The sequence below is a fragment of the Pavona decussata genome, unplaced genomic scaffold (genome assembly GCF_977016875.1).
Source record: "Pavona decussata unplaced genomic scaffold, jaPavDecu1.1 SCAFFOLD_262, whole genome shotgun sequence".
NCBI classification, from domain to species: domain Eukaryota; kingdom Metazoa; phylum Cnidaria; class Anthozoa; order Scleractinia; family Agariciidae; genus Pavona; species Pavona decussata.
Window position 1 is genome coordinate 600,001 of NW_028145665.1, and position 17,964 is coordinate 617,964.

Consider the following 17,964-nt stretch of genomic DNA (forward strand, 5'->3'; position numbering starts at 1 on the left):
TCGAGTATGCTCAGTCCACTTAGGTAATTCAGAGGATTTCGAGGCACAATTTTCAATTCCTGGTGTCAAGAGATGGCGAGAATTGATAAAGGATAGTATTGGACCAATTCCTGTGCTGAGATTCCACAGAAATTCGTGGGAAGAGGAAGATTTATCATACAGAAGTCGTCGACAGGTTTGTGACGACGTGATGTTTTTGTGTCATGTGTTATGTGAATGCTTACACAGCTTGTGAGCGATGTCAAATAGTTTACATTTTAAGATTGATTCCCTGGATTTGCTCTGTAAATTTGTATCAAGCTGGACCCCCGGGGAATTCTTCGCCGAAAAATGCGGACAGCGAGCTGGGATCTTGCGAGGATTCGGCGGCCGACATGGAAGATCAGGAAGCGTGCTCATCAAGCTCGAATCTAGAATCTCCTGCCGAACTGCCGGTGAGCTAAAAATATTTTACCTACATTTTTTCTACCTGTGTGTTTCAAATGAAATATTTCTGTACTTGTAATGAAACCGGGTAAGCTTTTATTTATCCGTTTTGGATTTTGGAAAGACTTTGCAGCATCTTGCGATCGTGAGTGCGCTCTTTCAATGAATACGAACGGTGTTTTTGCACACAATTAGCGCTTTGGTGTAAATGTTGTGGTTCAATTTTATTCTTGGTTTAATTTTTATTTCCCATTGTTTTAACCTCATTATCATACATTACCATACCCCAAAACAAACGGAAATAAAATTTAAACCAAGGATAAAATTGAACCACAACATAAACACTGAAATTGCCGCGAAAGGGGTTTTGCTTATTATAATTCCACCTCTACTGAACCTGTTTGAACCTTGATTTTGTTTTCAGACGAAAGACTTTGCAGTCCAGACGAAAGGTTGCATTGGATGTACCAGATTGAAGGAGGAACTCCGCCAACTGGGCAACAAAATGATAATGCTAAAAAGCAAGAACGATTCGTTGATGCAAAAGCCTGCTACAACTTCTACCAGTAAGTGTACCTGTATTTCACAAATAATTGCCTACATCCGCGAAATGAAAATAAGACAGTGCGGCTTTATTTTGCAGAAATGGTCCATCCAATGTTTTCCTTTGTTTACGTGTGCATATACTACTCTTTTGGTTGCCATTTGAAAAACAAAATCCATGGTAAATTTTTCACTAATAAGTGCGGAATAATGTATGTACAGTGTATGCATGTCTAATTTTGCTTGTAAGCAAACTTTATACTTTTTGACACAGAAAATATTTTTACTATTTATATTTTTATTATTAGCTGAGTATGTGTGTATGTGTTGGTGGCAGGTGGGGCGGGGGAGGTGGGGGTATTTAAACATACATTTGAAATTGTCCCACAGTTTTTTCCCCAGCTCTAAAAGGTCTGAATCTCTTACTGTCACTTTCATTAGGTATTCAGTGTGACCGTATTTATGAAGAACAGCCAACTGTGCTAGCTCAAAAGTTGACAACACCAATTCTACGCATGTGGAGGAGAATGTGGAGGCAGAGATAGATGACAAAGAAGGCGTGGAGGTGATAGAAGAGGAGCCAGAGTATGACAATACCTCCTCAGACAAAAATTACAAGCCGGAAACTGACACAGACACTGGGGAAGAAACAGATGAGGATGACAACATCTTAAAAGGACCAAGGTAATAACTGACATCTGTAATTTGAATTTAAAAAATAGACCAAAAAAAGGGGTTTTTTTTAAATTTACATTTGAATTTGTGGAAGTTGCTGCTGGAAATGTTTATGTATGCCAAAATTCGTTTTTCTCTTTGTTCAGGGCTGCATGATGACAATCTAAGGACCAGTCCAAAACACATTGTCTTCTTGTGAAAGCTGCTCCTGCTGTTTCAGTTCTGCCATAAGTGCCGGGCAGACCATCCCCTCATTGAAACTCGTGAAGTTTGAATCATGGCAGTGGTCACCAGCAGGTGCCAAAACCCAAAATGCCCCCAAAAAGAGAAGGTGTGGTTTAGCCAACCCTACATGCCTGACACAAAACTCCTGCTGGAAATTTCCTGCTTTGTTTTGCCATACTCTTGTCAGGAGGTTCTGCAAGCCAGGTTGTCCAGAACTTCAAACATATGGGTTTGGCTTGCATTTCCTTGAGTACATTCTTCCACCACCAACGTGTAAGTTATTTCAAGTGTAAATAATGTCACCGACAACAAGACAACTTGTAGTTCCAGAAAAAAATACATACCTACCCCACGGAAGGTCTGATGTGTGTGTGTGTGGGGTGGGGGGGGGGGGGGGGGTTGTTTAAGGCTAAGTTTTTTACAGGCAATTTTTGAAAATAAACTGGAATTTCATGGGGGGGGGGGGGGGGCATAACAAAAACCTTCCGTGGGTGGAGTATGGATATTTTCTGTAACTACAGAATATTGTGGGGGGATAATAGGGTGTAATAGGGGAATATGACACATATATGGATGGGGTACGATTTTAATGTCCTTTATATTTCAGAATTTATTGGCTTGAATGTGGTATCTTCCATCCATCCTGTAATTATACAGGTTTACAAGATGGGCACTCGGAATGATCAAAGATTATACAGCCAGCTTAACAGGCCAAGATTTCCTTGAAGCATCTCTTCCAATTCCCAAACAAATACAAGATCTCAGTCAAACTATACCAGTCTACAGCCAGTCACTCTTTAAAGGAAACCACATATACAGCTCCTTTAATCTGCCACCTCAGCAACCAAACCTTGATGTCAAGCAAGTCCTGGACAAGAAAGATGAAAACTTTCAGAATCTAACTATGATTTCAGACAACGGCTTTTTTTCTCCTCAACATTTGGAAAACTACATTGAGCAATACCATCGCCACAATCCAAAGTTTGCTACAAGGATCATAGTACCACCAGATAAGTCAATGGCACTACGCTTCAACCATGCCGCCATGTGCCTTTTTGAAAGTCACTCACATGGTCTACAGGGGGCCATTATATCCACAAGCTGTTCAGGCAATGTCAGTAATTTTGTGCAATACCTAAAAGGAATGGTCATGCGGGACTGGCAGACTCATTTACATGGCGCAAATTTAGGTCTTAAAAGATGAAAGAAATTTAATAACAAAACAGAATTAAGCACATACTGTACAAATTACAACCATGAGTGCAGAGTTATGCAATGTAATTTGAGCCCAGAAATTACTCCCTTAACTATACGTACAGTCCGAGGACATCTAATCGAACAAATTTAAACAAAATTTTAATTAAACACCCACTGAACTTGATCAAACATAACCAGAAAGATTTCTTAGCTGTTTCTGTGATGTCACAGATGTCACAGGCTACAGTTAATTTGACACCAGCACTATGCAGTGGTGAGAAAATAAGGTCTACCCTTGTTTCCTTGATTTGTGGGATCATTCTGAAGCTCCAGTAATGTCATAAATTGTGAAAGAGTTTCCATAAAAACCTTGTTTTACTATCAGACCTTATAAAAAACATATAAAACAAAACTGGGTAAGCGAGAGTTCTTAATTATGTACATAGAGAGATTAATTTACAAGCCAGATACTTTTTCCAGTATCAGAGGCATATTGAAATCTATTGATTCATTCTATTTTGATTAATAAACAATGCAGTTTTCTGAGGGTATACTTTTGGTACCTACCGGTTCGTATTGTATAATTAACTCACAACATTCTCGTGACAGATAACCCAATCCCTTTATAAATTTGACGAAATAAAGAAAACGAAAATATTGGGAGTGTACGAACGAAATGAAGTAAGCTTTAATACACACTCTCTATCAATTCCTTCCTTCTTGAAATGTCCAGATAAGCCATTAACAGTTTTCCAATATTCCCCCCCCCCCCCCCAAAAAAAAAAAAAAAAAACAGTTTAAGTTATAGTATAACTACCACGCTGGTCACATTGTTTGGTTTCAAAACAACACGTTGGGTACTTAAAAGCTCAAGCTTATATTTCGTATGAAACGAGTATCATGCAGAACTGAAGCAGCTCACTTCAAAGTTCCTGGAAACAACTACGTAAGCTCAAGTTGGGGTAAGCGCCCAAAGACAACAGTGACAAAAGCAGCTGAAACTATCGGCTCTAAGAATGCCTTAAGTTGAAAGCGCACATTTTTTAACAGACATAAGTCGAGTATAGCGAAAGACAAATAAATTACCATCGCAATGACAGCAATTTGGAACTGGGGGAACGGTAAAAAAAAGATTTATTTACTTTTCTTCTCAAGCTCAAACTTCGAGAAAGGAAACCACTGACACTGAACCTGACAAAACACAGTCACAAAATAATAAGCCATATCTAACTTTTAATGCAGTTTAACTGCAACAGTAAAAAGGTACATAAATACTTACCTTTCACAGCAGACGTGAACGGAGATCCACGTCTCAGAAAATCTACTAAAAACTCGCCGGATGCGAATACCCCAAAACAGCCGTGGAATAGCATACCAATCTTGAACGCAGAACATTTTTTAATCCCTCAGATCGTGTACCACTGAAAGGAGAGAGGAATGACAACGTTGTCTATGACAATTTAAACTTGGGGGGCCGGTAAAAATTTTAAGCAAATCGATTCTCAATTTAAACCCAAAACAGTTAAAGATCAAATTTTAGGACTCAAACATGACCATGCACATAAAGAAAGCTTTCATGTAATCAATCTACAATCACAAAAACAAAAATTCAACTCCTTGACTCTTACCTCACTCGATTGATTTCTTGTAGACACTTCTTGATCCGCAGTCAAACCAGACCAAACTACTCTGCTTTGCACGTTACTACCATTCTTGTTCACGCTTTGATCGCTAAAATCTCGTCAACCAAAGTGACAGCAAAAACTGTAAATACACTCAGGGATAGGATCTTTGGTAAAAATGTTACTCCCTGTCACGTTTTGAAATGACAGCGTTTCTAAAGCGTCAATCGCCCACCTGTAAAACCACACAGCGCGCTCTACAGAAAAAAATGGCGCCAAGTTTGTGTTCGATTGCTTATCTGATGAGCATGCGCAGACAAAATGCCCATCTGCTTAGTGAGTCCAATTCTAGTAGAACTAAGTCGCTGCTAAGCGACTGCACGCAACCTTCAATTTCGTGGCAACACTGACATTCCATCGCATTCTGCAATACGTCCACACAACAGTTTCCGCATTTGCATCTGAAAAATATTAGGACGGATGCAAAAGTAGTATTCATGTGCAAGAGAATTACACATTTGCAATGCAAGAAGAGTACAAGATGGCGACTGACTAACCAGATGTTACTTTCTACGACTCTTTCCAGTTGGTTTTGCAACTCCTGTTGTCTCTCCTCGGTGAGTTTCCTTTCCCGAGAGTACTCTTCCATCCATTGATCATCAGCAAGCGGCTCCTCGGAGTACGGCCTTTCCTCCAAATTGCTTTTGACTTCGTTTGAGTTGGGGTCTACTTCCTCCGGTTCTTCGAACTCAATCTCTTCCCTGTACGAAACACTGCTGTCGCCGCTTTCAGACAGAAAGTCCTCATCACTTGTATAGTGCATGAATAATGGACAAGATTCTTTCTTATAAAGGAAGCTTGTTGGTTCAGATGGTAATTTACAAAGAATACACATGCAAATACGCACTTGGTCAAGGTCTACGCGTGAAACACGAGAGCTTCGCTTTGGGCGCTTACTGAAGTGACGTCATTGAACACCAAGCCCCCCAAGTCCTGAAGGGCGTGGCTCCGTATTTAGACTATGATAGGACTGATAGGTCTGAACGAGCAGTCTCTTAATGTAATACAAAGAAATGGGATTCCATTGCCTCAATTTCCTGATCTCATCAGCTGGAGTGGACATAGGTAGCTTGCAGACAATCCTAATTGCTCTCATATGGATACGTTCAATATCCTCCATAAGTGATGGGGAGACAGAGCCCCAAACAACAATATTATATACAACACTAGGAATAATTGAATTGAAATAAATAGATTCCAAGGTGGACTGAGGCAGGAATTTGATTCGTTTGAGAACAGCCAATTTCTTGTTAAATAAATTGCAAACATTCCCAATATGATTCTGCCAAGATAACTTATTAATAGTTAAACCAAGACACTTAGATGAGGACTTGAGCTCGATGGTCTTGGTGCCATATCTAAAAGCTGGCAGAGGGCCTATAAAGACTGATCTAGATATTATCATTGCTTCAGTCTTTGATTCATGAGCAATTGGTCTGTTGGCTGTGCACCATATGTGTAGCTGAGATACAATACATTGAAGTGAAGAGATGATCATGTCTGAATCCCTACCAATGGCGAAAACTGTGGTGTCATCAGCAAACATATGGAGGTCGCCATAAGATATAGATTCAGGCAAGTCATTAACATATATTGAGAACAGGATGCACCCTTGGGGCACTCCATACTTCACAGGTTGCAGGGCAGATTTCTTTCCAGAAATCTGGACAAACTGATTTCGGTTAGACAAATAGTTAGCAAGCCAAAAAACCAGAGAACCCGATATTTCAGTGCCTTTCAGTTTCTCCAACAGGATTGAATGGTTAACAGAGTCAAAAGCCTTGCGGAAGTCAACAAATAGTACTCCCACTACCAGACCTTGATCCAGAGCTGACTTCCAAGTTTCCGTCATATGAAGGAAGAGACCCTCAGTTGAACGATTTTTTCTGAAGACCCACTGGTTGCGGCTTAATAAATTGTGGGACTGCAAATGATCATCAATGGAATTGCACACCACAGCCTCAAGAATTTTCCCATGAATGCTAAGCAGAGAAATCGGTCTGCAATTGTTCACGTCTCATGTTTTGCCTTTCTTGAACACTGGAGTAACACGAGATAGTTTCCAACCACATGGGAAGGAGGCACTAATCAAGCTGTTTTTATAAAGTGGAAGCAAGCTGTGGGTAACAAGTTCAGACGATACCAAAAAAAGGTCCCTAGGTGAGACCAAGTCTGGACCCGTAGCCTTCTGTGTATTACCCTTGACTAGCTCCCAATTAAAATCTGTGCAATCTTTAGCACGAGTAATCTTATTAACAAAGGTAGAAAGGGTTGACTCGTCTAGAGGGTTTAACTTTGTTGTTAGGCTTTCAGTGACATTGATGAAAAAATCATTGAAATGTTCCGCTTTCGTTAGATCATCAGTTAATAGCTTAATCTTCGCAAAAGGAGCCTCTAGGCTTTATCTGTTAAGGCAACTTAAGCGTGCAAAAGGAGATCCTGCGCAGCTACTTTGTTTCTATACTACGTGTATCCGGCCCGTGTCTGAATATGCTTGCCAAGTTTTCCACAATGGTCTGCCTGAGTATCTCTCTGACGAGCTAGAGAAAATTCAGCGCCGTGCACTTAGAATTATTTTCTCAGACTTAGGCTAACAAGAGGCTCTTAAAGAGTGCAACATTACCACCCTCCATCAACGGCGCCAATGGCTGACGGAGAGACTATTCAATGAGATTAAGGACAACAGCCTCCCCAAATTACATGGCCTTTTGCCGCCACGTAATCATAGTACCGTAGCTTTAAGGAGAAAGCGTGCTTTTAACGTACCTATTAGTTTTATCATGCATAACGCGGCTATTTTCTAACGTTTTTATCGTGTATCCGCGGCTATTTTTTATATTTTACGACGTAGTATCTTTGTTCCTTTGTTTTTTATCTTCACTTATACTGTTATTTATTGATTTATAATAGTTTTTTTTATCTTATCGCGTGTTTAGCATTATATATTGTACAGTCCGTAATCCAGCCTCTGGGCTGCAATGGTGTTTTAATAAAGCTATCTATTTATCTATCCATCTATCTAATCTCTAAATCTATTATTGTAATCCATAACTGGTCCAAGCTTAAATACTTTGTTTTCCCTTAGCACCTGGTTAGTCAGCTTCCAGAATTCTTTAGGATTGGTTGATTTATTAAATTGTTCCTTCCAGTAAGCAGCTTCGGCCCTCTTAAACAGATTTTTTACGAATTTTTTTTTACGCTTGTTTAAGAAGAAGTACTGTTCTTTTGAGCGGTTTATGACTATGCAGGAAATGCAGATCTTAGCAAGAGTTATTGCAATCCAAAAGAAAATTGGGGGTCACCACACAGTTTTCAGGGATAATTAGCAACAAATAACTCTAAGGACCTTTTTTAAAAATGCATAACAATGTGTGGAATTTGTTCCAAGTTTAGGTTACCTTACACCTTCAGAGGTGTCTTTAGAGGTGTCGCGCGTCCAAGTGATGTAGCGCGTCCGGTTTAAACTGTAGATACATACACCCCTATATCAAATTAAAGCTTACAGAGCTGGCAATCAAACTAATCCAAGAATTTTGAAATAAAATGAATTGCCGAATTTTTAGCGCTTTTTTCTCGAATCAATTTTTTTCACTTGGAGGAGCCACTTCAAAGAGCTAAAACTCAAAGGGAATTTGTTCGTTTACCTTCAAATTTGGACAGTAGTTAGTTTAACATATAAACAAAAAAAAAGTGCCTGCGAATTTTTTATTTCGAAATATTTTTTCTCCGAGAGCGATTTCTGTACGATAACTCCACATTTTTTTCATCCTATTTCGAAAATGTTCCATAACTTTTCATAGCGATTGAATATGGCAAAACGCAGACACGTTTTTTTACCGCTTTGGGTCCAGAAACTGAGGAGCAAATTACATTAGCGAAAAACAAAATTCGCTTTGACTTGTAGCTTTCAAAAGATGATTCGGACGCTCGCATTTAGAGGTCGTGAAAAATTTGATATTCATTTTATTTCAAAATTCTTGGCATGGTTTGATAGCCAGCTCTATAAGCTTTAATTTGATATATGGGTTTAGGTATCTACAGTTTAAGCTGGACGCGCTACATCGCTTGGACGCGAGACACCTCTAAAGGGATAGGGTAACCTTAATCAGGCTATCTGAAACTGCGTGGGCACCCCCATGTTTCTTTTTGATTTAAATAGTCCTTTCTAAGGTCCTGCGTTTCCCCTCTCAATCCTAAACTGCACAGACATACCTTTGAATAAGTAGGCACAGTCATTAAGAAAACAGAGTTTCTCGGGCTATTCAGAGATGTTCAGATCGTATGAGTATTAACAAAAGGAGACACCATCCTTGAAAACTGCTTATACAGTAACCACCCTTCTAATGTAATATGTGACATCTGGCTATCTTGAACTCGTGCTTTCTCAGGATCATTTTCTGGTTTCCTTAATTGTTGGCCATAGCACGATTCTACTATATCACGTTTCGCTTTATTTCGATAGAATACCATCGCAGGACCTACAGGCAATGATGACAGCGCCCCAGTGGAATTGGAGCCAACCACGGAGATTGCTGTCGACATATCTGTGGATGTAGAAAATCTCCAAGCGCCCTTGCCCTTGCCTGAGCTTTCCATATTGTCAGAAAGCGTCACTACAACCAAGGATATCATCCCCTTCGAGATGGAGACAGTTTTTGAAAACGATCAAGAATGTTTTTTAGAATTTTAAACTGTCAATGCCTTCGTTCCCGAGTCTGTACTCGAGATTGAAAATTCCAGCGTTATCAAGAACATTCCCCTCGAAAAGGAGACGATCAGCTACTACTCACGAAGATTTCGTCCAGGAAATCACCGTTGACATGGAAAATCCAACTATCAAAGAGATATCTGACTGTGCCGAGGTCCAGTTTAAAGAGGAAATGGTACGCGGATCTTTTCATTAAATTACAATAGAAGTTGTATTTGATAATGTGTTTATCCACAGCTCACTCTCTAGTTGGGTTTAGTCAGTAACGAAATACAACTACCTTTCTGTTTGGCACAGAAGAACGGTGTGATTTTACAGATGATTGTATCTGTTTTATTTCATCTTAGATAATTTTTATTAGTTTTAAAATTGTAACTAGGTTTTCTGCTTTTTGTCACTGTTTGTAAATGAACATTGATAAGCCCTATTGTATTGTATTGTATTGTATTGTATTGTATTGTAGGGAGGCGGAGTTCACCCACATCAAGGTTATACAAGATGTGCCACCCAGAAGGGGATATTTTTTCACTTGGCATTGTCATTTTGCGTGGAACTTAGGGAGTTAAAGTAAAGCGTGCACGAAATGGTTACTCAGCTAAATAACTAGCATATTCTCCGCATAAAAATCCTAGTTTTTGTTTACTAATCTAACACCAAATAAGAATTACATTGACGGAGAAACAGCCTTAAAAATTTCTTTAGTAAAATGAAATGCTGAAGGGCAACAATTTATCCCTCAAAAAGAAAGACAAGAAAGGTGGCTTACCTTGGAGACCAACCGGCTTCCGAAATTTGATGTTAACTACAATGGATTTTTTTGATCTCGTAGACATACAACGAGTTAAACATCCGAATATAAACAAATACTCTTATGAATCAAAAGCCCTAAAAATGAGATCAAGAATAGATTTTTTTCCTATAGCTAAAAATTTAACCAGATACGTTCAAAAAGTTGACATTCAATCTTCGATAGCACCCGATCATAGGACAGTCTACCTATCGTTGCACTGGATAAAAGACACCCCAAGGGGCCCTGGTTTCTGGAAGTTTAACAACGCTTTATTGAAAGATGATAAGTATACAAAACAAATCCGTAAAATGTATCCGGAATTACGAGAAAAGTATACATATATTCAAGATAAACGAATGTTTTGGGAACTTCTTAAGATGGAAATTAGGTGTATGACTATCTCATACGCTAAAAGGAAAGCCAAGGAAACTAATAAATGCGAACTTATAATCAAGGATACACTGGACAAACTTGATCATATTATCTGTAACAATGCCGATTTAACGAATATTGATCAGGAGTTAAAGCAATACGAAAACCTGAAGAAAGAACTGCAAGAATTATATAAAAACAAAAGGCGAAGCGGCAAAGTTTCGATCAAAATGTTTGTGGGTAGAAAGAGGTGAAAAACCGACCAAATATTTTTTTCAATCTTGAAAAAAGGAATTATAGCAGGAAAGTAATTTCAGAGTTAAAAGACGAAGATGGCGAGATTATTAACAATGAAGAGCAAATTTTGCTTGAGATAGAAAACTACTATAAAACTCTGTATTCATCCAAAGTAGATGTGACTGAGGAACAACTTAATCGTTACAAAGAACACACCCTCATCTCTCTCATGAGGTGAGTAAGAAGGCAGACGGCCTTCTAACGCTCAAAGAATGTAAGACAAATTTGGATACTTTCAGTCCTGGAAAATCTGCCGGGGAAGATGGTTTTACCGACGAGTTTTACTCAACGTTTTTTGATCTTATTGGAAATGACTTAGTCGAGAGTCTTAATGCTGCATACAAAAATGGACAACTGTCAATTTCTCAGCGAAGAGGTGTAATAACCCTAATACCAAAAGAAGAATCATTAACATTAAAACTTCAGAACTGGAGACCAATAACTCTTTTGAATGTTGACTACAAAACTGCTTCTAAAGCAATAGCTAAATGAATTGAACAAATGTTACCTTCCTTGATTCACCCAGATCAAACAGGTTTTATGAAAGGTAGATATATTGGTGAAAATATTAGACTAATTAGTGACGTAATGGAACACACTTAAGCCCCATTCACACCAACAAAACAAGTTTAATTAAACCAGGTTTAACAAAATGAAAATTGGTGACAGAAAGCTGAACCATTACCTTTGACATGGGATTCAAGTAAATTTTAACTTATGCTTTAACTTGTACTAAATCTGTAGTCGACAAAAATCCGAAGGCAGCTTTTATGAAGGAAAAAATTTTGAACTGTGCTTAACTAAACAGCTTTTAAACGTGTTTAAGCCTTGGTGTGAATGGGGCATAAGAAACTTAAATGCCCTGGTATACTATTGTCCTTAGATTTTCAGAAAGCTTTTGACAACTTAGAAAGGTCATCTATACATAATGTTCTAAAAATTTACAACTTTGGTGAAAGCCTAAGAAACTGGATAAAGGTCTGTTATACAGATATAGAAAGTACGGTACTTAAAAATGGCTATGCGACTAACTGGATCAAACCTTCTACCGGTGTAAGACAGGCATGTCCACTTTCTTTGTATCTGTTTATATTAACGGCAGAAATCATGTCCACCAAAATTCGTCAAAGTGGTGATGTCAAGGGAATTTCAATCTTTGGAAAGGAAATTAAAGTTTCTCAGTTTGCAGATGATACCAATCTTCTGTGCAAAGACAAACCACCCCTGCATGTCTTCTTTCACATTGAGGCTATGCAATTCAGGTTATCACATTCCAAACCTGTTAACTGCAGAAACAGAGCATGATAGTCGTCCTGTACGCTTCAAAGGGGAACACTGCATTCGTGATTTTTTGGAGTGGTTCGATAACCTGACAGAGAAGGATGCGCAACCTGTGCCTCACGTTAAAGAGGTTGTTCCAACAGGAAAAAAAGTTCAACCCATGGAATCACATCACGATTGCTTAAGGCTGTAATCGAGATCTGCAACAAAACTCTTCTCAGACTCAGTGACCAGCATCACAAACCATGGCATCACCTTACCTAGAAGATTTGTCCTGGGCCGCCTTCATCTTGAACGGTCAGTGACTCCTGTCACAGTCAGGTTTAAGGATCCTGAGACACCAACCCCATGTGAGGAATCGCCTTGTAAACAACATACACCTGCTGAGCAAATTGAGACAAACTTGATTTGGTTACCTGAAGTTGATTTGAGTGGATTATCAGCAGAACAAAAGAAGCAGGCGAAACAGTTGTTGGTCGAAGAAGCAGATGTATTTGCGACAAGTGATGATGACGTCAGCTGCATTTCTGAGTTGGAGATGGATATCAGATTGACTAGTGACCAACCAGTAAAGAAGAACTACATTTCCATACCCCGCCCACTCTATCCCGAAGTTAAAAGGTTACACTGAGGACTTGCTTAACCGTGGTTTCATTCGGAAGTCCACATCTCCATTCTCAAGTATTGTTGTCTGTGTTCGTAAAAAAGATGGTGGGATGAGGTTGTGTATAGATTACAGAGAATTGGATAAGAAAACAGTGCCAGACCGGCATCCCATCCCTCGGATTCAGGAAGCCTTAGATAGTCTCGGGGGCAAATTATGGTTCAGTGTTTTGGATCAGGGAAAAGCGTACCATCAGGGATTTATTGGAGAGAAGAGTCAACCGTTGACTGCGTTTGTTACACCTTGGAGGTTGTACGGTTGTACGAATGGGTGCGCATACCATTCGGACTCGTGAATGCTCCAGAAAATTTTCAAAGACTTATGGAAACCTGTCTTGGGCAGCTGCGTGATGAGATATGCATTCCTTACTTGGACGACAATTGTATTCTCAGAAACATTTTCTGAACATATTGAGCATCTGCGTAAAGTTCTTCGTCGGTTAATTTATTTTAATTATTTATTTATAAACTTCGCCAGAGGAGAAAAAAAAACATCAGGAAGAAACCTCTGACAGGAGAGAACTCACAGAACGATAAGTTCCAATAACGAGACTCCTTGAAGAGTTATGGTGTGAAGCTTAAGCCCAGAAAGTGTAAATTGTTCAAACGGGAAGTGTCCTTCCTTGGAAGAGTGATTTCTCAAGACGGGTACTGGATAGATCCGAAAGCTACAAATGCAGTGACTGCCATGAAGGATTTAAAGCCGCAAACAGTTGGAGAACTTAGAAGACTTATGGGTCTACTTGGAGTTTACCGTCAATATCAAAAACTTTGCACAAACAGCAAAACCCATTTATGATCTCCTCAACCATGACCTTCCAAAGAAAAAGAATACTAACCCAACCAGACTAAGCCCAAGGCTTTGCAGCGGACAGTTACTATCTTCATCACCAGTAGAGTGGGGACCCAGTCACCAGTCACCATTGGATGTCCTGATAGACAAAATAACTTCACCCCCTTTGCTGGCATATCCAGATTATGATGCACCTTTTATTGTACACACCGATGTATCACAGGATGACTTGGGAGCTGTCTTATACCAAAAGCAGAATGGCACTACACGAGTAATTGCACATGCATCCAGGACTCTGACCCCATGTGAACAAAATTACCACATGCATTCTGGCAAGCTGGAATTTTTAGCATTGAAATGGTCAGTGACGGAACAGTTCAGGGACTATCTCTACTATGCCCCTGAATTTGTAGTATACACTAACAACAACCCCTTAACTTATGTGTTAACATCTGCCAAGTGAAACGCCACAGCATTGAGATGGGTTGGAGAGCTTGCTGACTTTAACTTCGAAATACGGTACCGACAAGGCAAGTTGAATGTTGATGCAGAGAGTCTTTCCCGATTACCCAGTGACTTAATATCTGCAGCCCAAGTATTATCAAGTGGTGACAAGTCTGGATTACAGCACTGACCGATAAAGAAGAGGAGCTCCATGTTGACGCTCTGTCCCAAGCATCTGGTAACCAAGTAAGAGTGGTGGATTTAGTGAAAGCACAGAATAAAGACCCTTACATTGGGCGTGTCCTAAAATTGATCAAAGCAAAACGCAAACCGACAGTTGCAGAGAGGCACTCAGAATCACCTTAACGTGAACAGAAAGAGTGGAGTACTTTATTGTAACCAGCAGGTCGTTCTTCCACAGAAATTTCGTTGCACTGTTTATCGTGAACTCCATGAAGAGATGGGCCACCTTGGTGTTGAGAGAGTACTAGCCGTAGCCCGTGAGAGATTTTATTGGCCACACATAAGGAGAGACATTGAAAACTTATCCATCACACATGCCGCTGCCTGAAACAAAGACGCCCAAATCTACCAACGAGAGAACCGTTACAACCAATTTTAACAACCGCTCCTCTTCAGATGGTTTCTATCGACTTTGTACATCTCAAGCGAAGCTCTGGGGGCCATGAGTATATCCTGGTTGTTGTTGACCATTTCACCAAATATGCACAAGCGTACCCGATGAGACATAAAACTGCTGTTACTGCTGCAGACAAGATCTTTAATGATTTCATCCCACGCTTTAGGTTCCCAGAGAAACTCCACCACGATATGGGAGGCGAATTTGAGAACCGGTTGTTCAAAAGGGTGGAGGAACTCTCTGGAGTAATGCATTCGAGAATGACTCCGTACCATCCACAGGGGAATGGTCTGGTGGAAAGAATGAACTGTACACTTCTAAGCATGCTGCGTACCCCACCGGAAACCCACAAGTCTCGCTGGAAGGACTATATTAACAAATTAATTCACGCATACAACTGCACTGTTCATGAGTCAACCGGTTATTCTCCATTTTTCCGGTTCTTTGATTGCAGCCCTCGCCTGCCAATCGATGTACTCTTTGACCTCGAGGTGGAAACAGGAGCCAAATCACATGCTGAGTATGTTACCAAATGGAAATCCGCCATGCAAGAAGCTTACTCACTTGCATCAAAATCTGCCAGGAAGAATGCCATGAGGGGGAAAAAGAATTATGACAAACGAGTGCGATCATCAGCAATGCAAGTGGGAGACCGTGTCCTTGTATGCAACCTTACTCCTCGTAAGGGACTTGACAAGCTCCGTGCTTTCTGTGAAGACCAAATCCATATAGTTGTTACAAGAAAAGGGGAGGGAAGCCCGGTGTACGACGTGAGACCAGAATCAAGCCAAGGACCCACCCGCACTCTACATCGAAACCTCTTACTCCCTTGTGATTATTTACCAGGCAAACCCTGGGAGGACCTCCCTCCTGTAAAGAAGACAAAAAAAGCAGCACCCTATCACTGTGATGATGTCCAACCACTGTTACAAGAAGGGAAAGAAAGTGACAGTGAAGATGAACTTCCAGACGTTTCATGCTTAAATCTTTCACCACGACATGATAGAAATGACCGAACACAGATACAGCTAGAGTCTACAAGGAAAAGACGAGGGCCAGAAACAGATTTCATGGATGTTCATTCTGGTGAGGTGTCAAGTGAAATGGGGCCGGAAGTTGACATTGCTGGTACTCCTGGCGAGGCACAGCTAACACAACACTCTCAAGCAGTGGACGGACAGAGGGACGAGCAAGAGGATGTTAGCAAATCAGGCCGACCTAAACGTCTTAGACAGGCACCTAAATGGTTTACTTACCACAGTCCTGGGGAACCAACTTATGTGCGACAGGTTAAGGTTGATCCATATGTAGGAATACAGCAGGGTGGGATACCAACACTGCCAGCGCCCTACATACCTGAATTTCCAGTGAACCAGTACTGTACATTGCCACCAGCCTTTACCTGTATTCCTCCACCAGAACCGCCCAGGTTCTGGAACATGAATATGATGATGCCTTGTATGCCCTACCCAATGGTACCACAGTTGCCACAATGGGAAGCACCTTATCAGTCATTTCAGGGCAGATGAGCAGATAAACAGTTTTTGTCTATCACATTGTTAAAAAAATCGAGTTTTTTTTTAGTGTATTCTGACATTCATTCTGTGAATGCTGTAAGAACTGTCTAAAGATGGTCGTTGTGTTACAGAATCTTGAACATTAGTTTGGACAGATGAACTGAGAGACGTTAGGTGGTCTGTGAGGAGCTGGGTCTGATCATCCAACTCCAAGATTTAAGAGGCAAGGAATCCTAGACAAAAAAAGCCACTTTCGTAAAGTTTGTTCTGTATTGCATGTCAAATATTGTCAAATGTCACGGGTGACATTTCTTTTCAAGTTAGGGGATAGTGCTAGGTATAGGAACTATAAGTACGTGCCTCTCAAAGGACTGGACACGATATGTGTTGCCAAAATGACAAGTGACATAAGCAAAAAGCCATGTGCTAGCTCGGCAAGCAGAAAGACGTGCATTGTAAAAATGAGTTGCGAAGAAACCGTACTTTAATACCATAAATACACTAGGAATATGCCAAAACAGTGTAGATGTTCTTGTGTAACACAAAGGTGAAAAAAATGATGCATGTGTTAGCATGAAATTGGACAGTCAACCTTCTTGTAAGAAAAAACGGCATGATCTGGTTGATGATAACTCACAACTATTCTCAGAGCAGACCACACAGCCACATACACAGTTCTACTCAATGAAAAATCTACACCTGAGTCAAAAGAATAAGCTCCAACAGCCTTCCCAGCAGTGTCCACGATTTAAGTCGGAGCAGCCCGCCCAGCAGGTTTCACAGTTCAATTCGGAGCAGCCAACAAAGCAGTGTCCACAGTTCAAGTCGGAGCAACCCACCCAGCAGTGTCCACAGTTCAAGTCGGAGCAACCCACCCAGCAGTGTCCACAGTTTAAGTCGGAGCAGCCCACCCAGCAGTGTCCACAGTTCAAGTTTGAGCAGCCAACAAAGCAGTGTCCACACTTCAAGTCGGAGCAACCACCCAGCAGTGTCCACAGTTTAAGTCGGAGCAGCCCACCCAGCAGTGTCCACAGTTTAAGTCGGAGCAGCCCACCCAGCAGTGTCCACGGTTTAAGTCGGAGCAGCCCACCCAGCAGTGTCCACAGTTCAAGTTTGAGCAGCCCACCCAGCAGTGTCCACAGTTTAAGTCGGAGCAGCTCGCCCAGCAGGTTTCACAGTTCAAGTCGGAGCAACCCACCCAGCGGTGTCCACAGTTCAAGTCGGAGCAACCCACCCAGCAGGTTTCACAGTTCAAGTCGGAGCAATCCACCCAGCAGTGTCCACAGTTCAAGTTTGAGCAGCCCACCCAGCAGTGTCCACAGTTCAAGTCGGAGCAATCCACCCAGCAGGTTTCACAGTTCAAGTCGGAGCAACCCACCCAGCAGGTTTCACAGTTCAAGTCGGAGCAGCCCGCCCAGCAGTCCACAGTTCAAGTCGGAGCAGCCCACCCAGCAGTGTCCACAGTTCAAGTCGGAGTAACCCACCCAGCAGTGTCCACAGTTCAAGTTTGAGCAGCCCACCCAGCAGTGTCCACAGTTTAAGTCGGAGCAGCCTACCCAGCAGTGTCCACAGTTCAAGTCTAAGCAACCCACCCAGCAGTGTCCACAGTTCAAGTCGCAGCAACCCACCCAGGCAGTGTCCACAGTTCAAGTCGGAGCAGCCCACCCAGCAGTGTCCACAGTTCAAGTCGGAGCAGCCCGCCCAGCAGTTT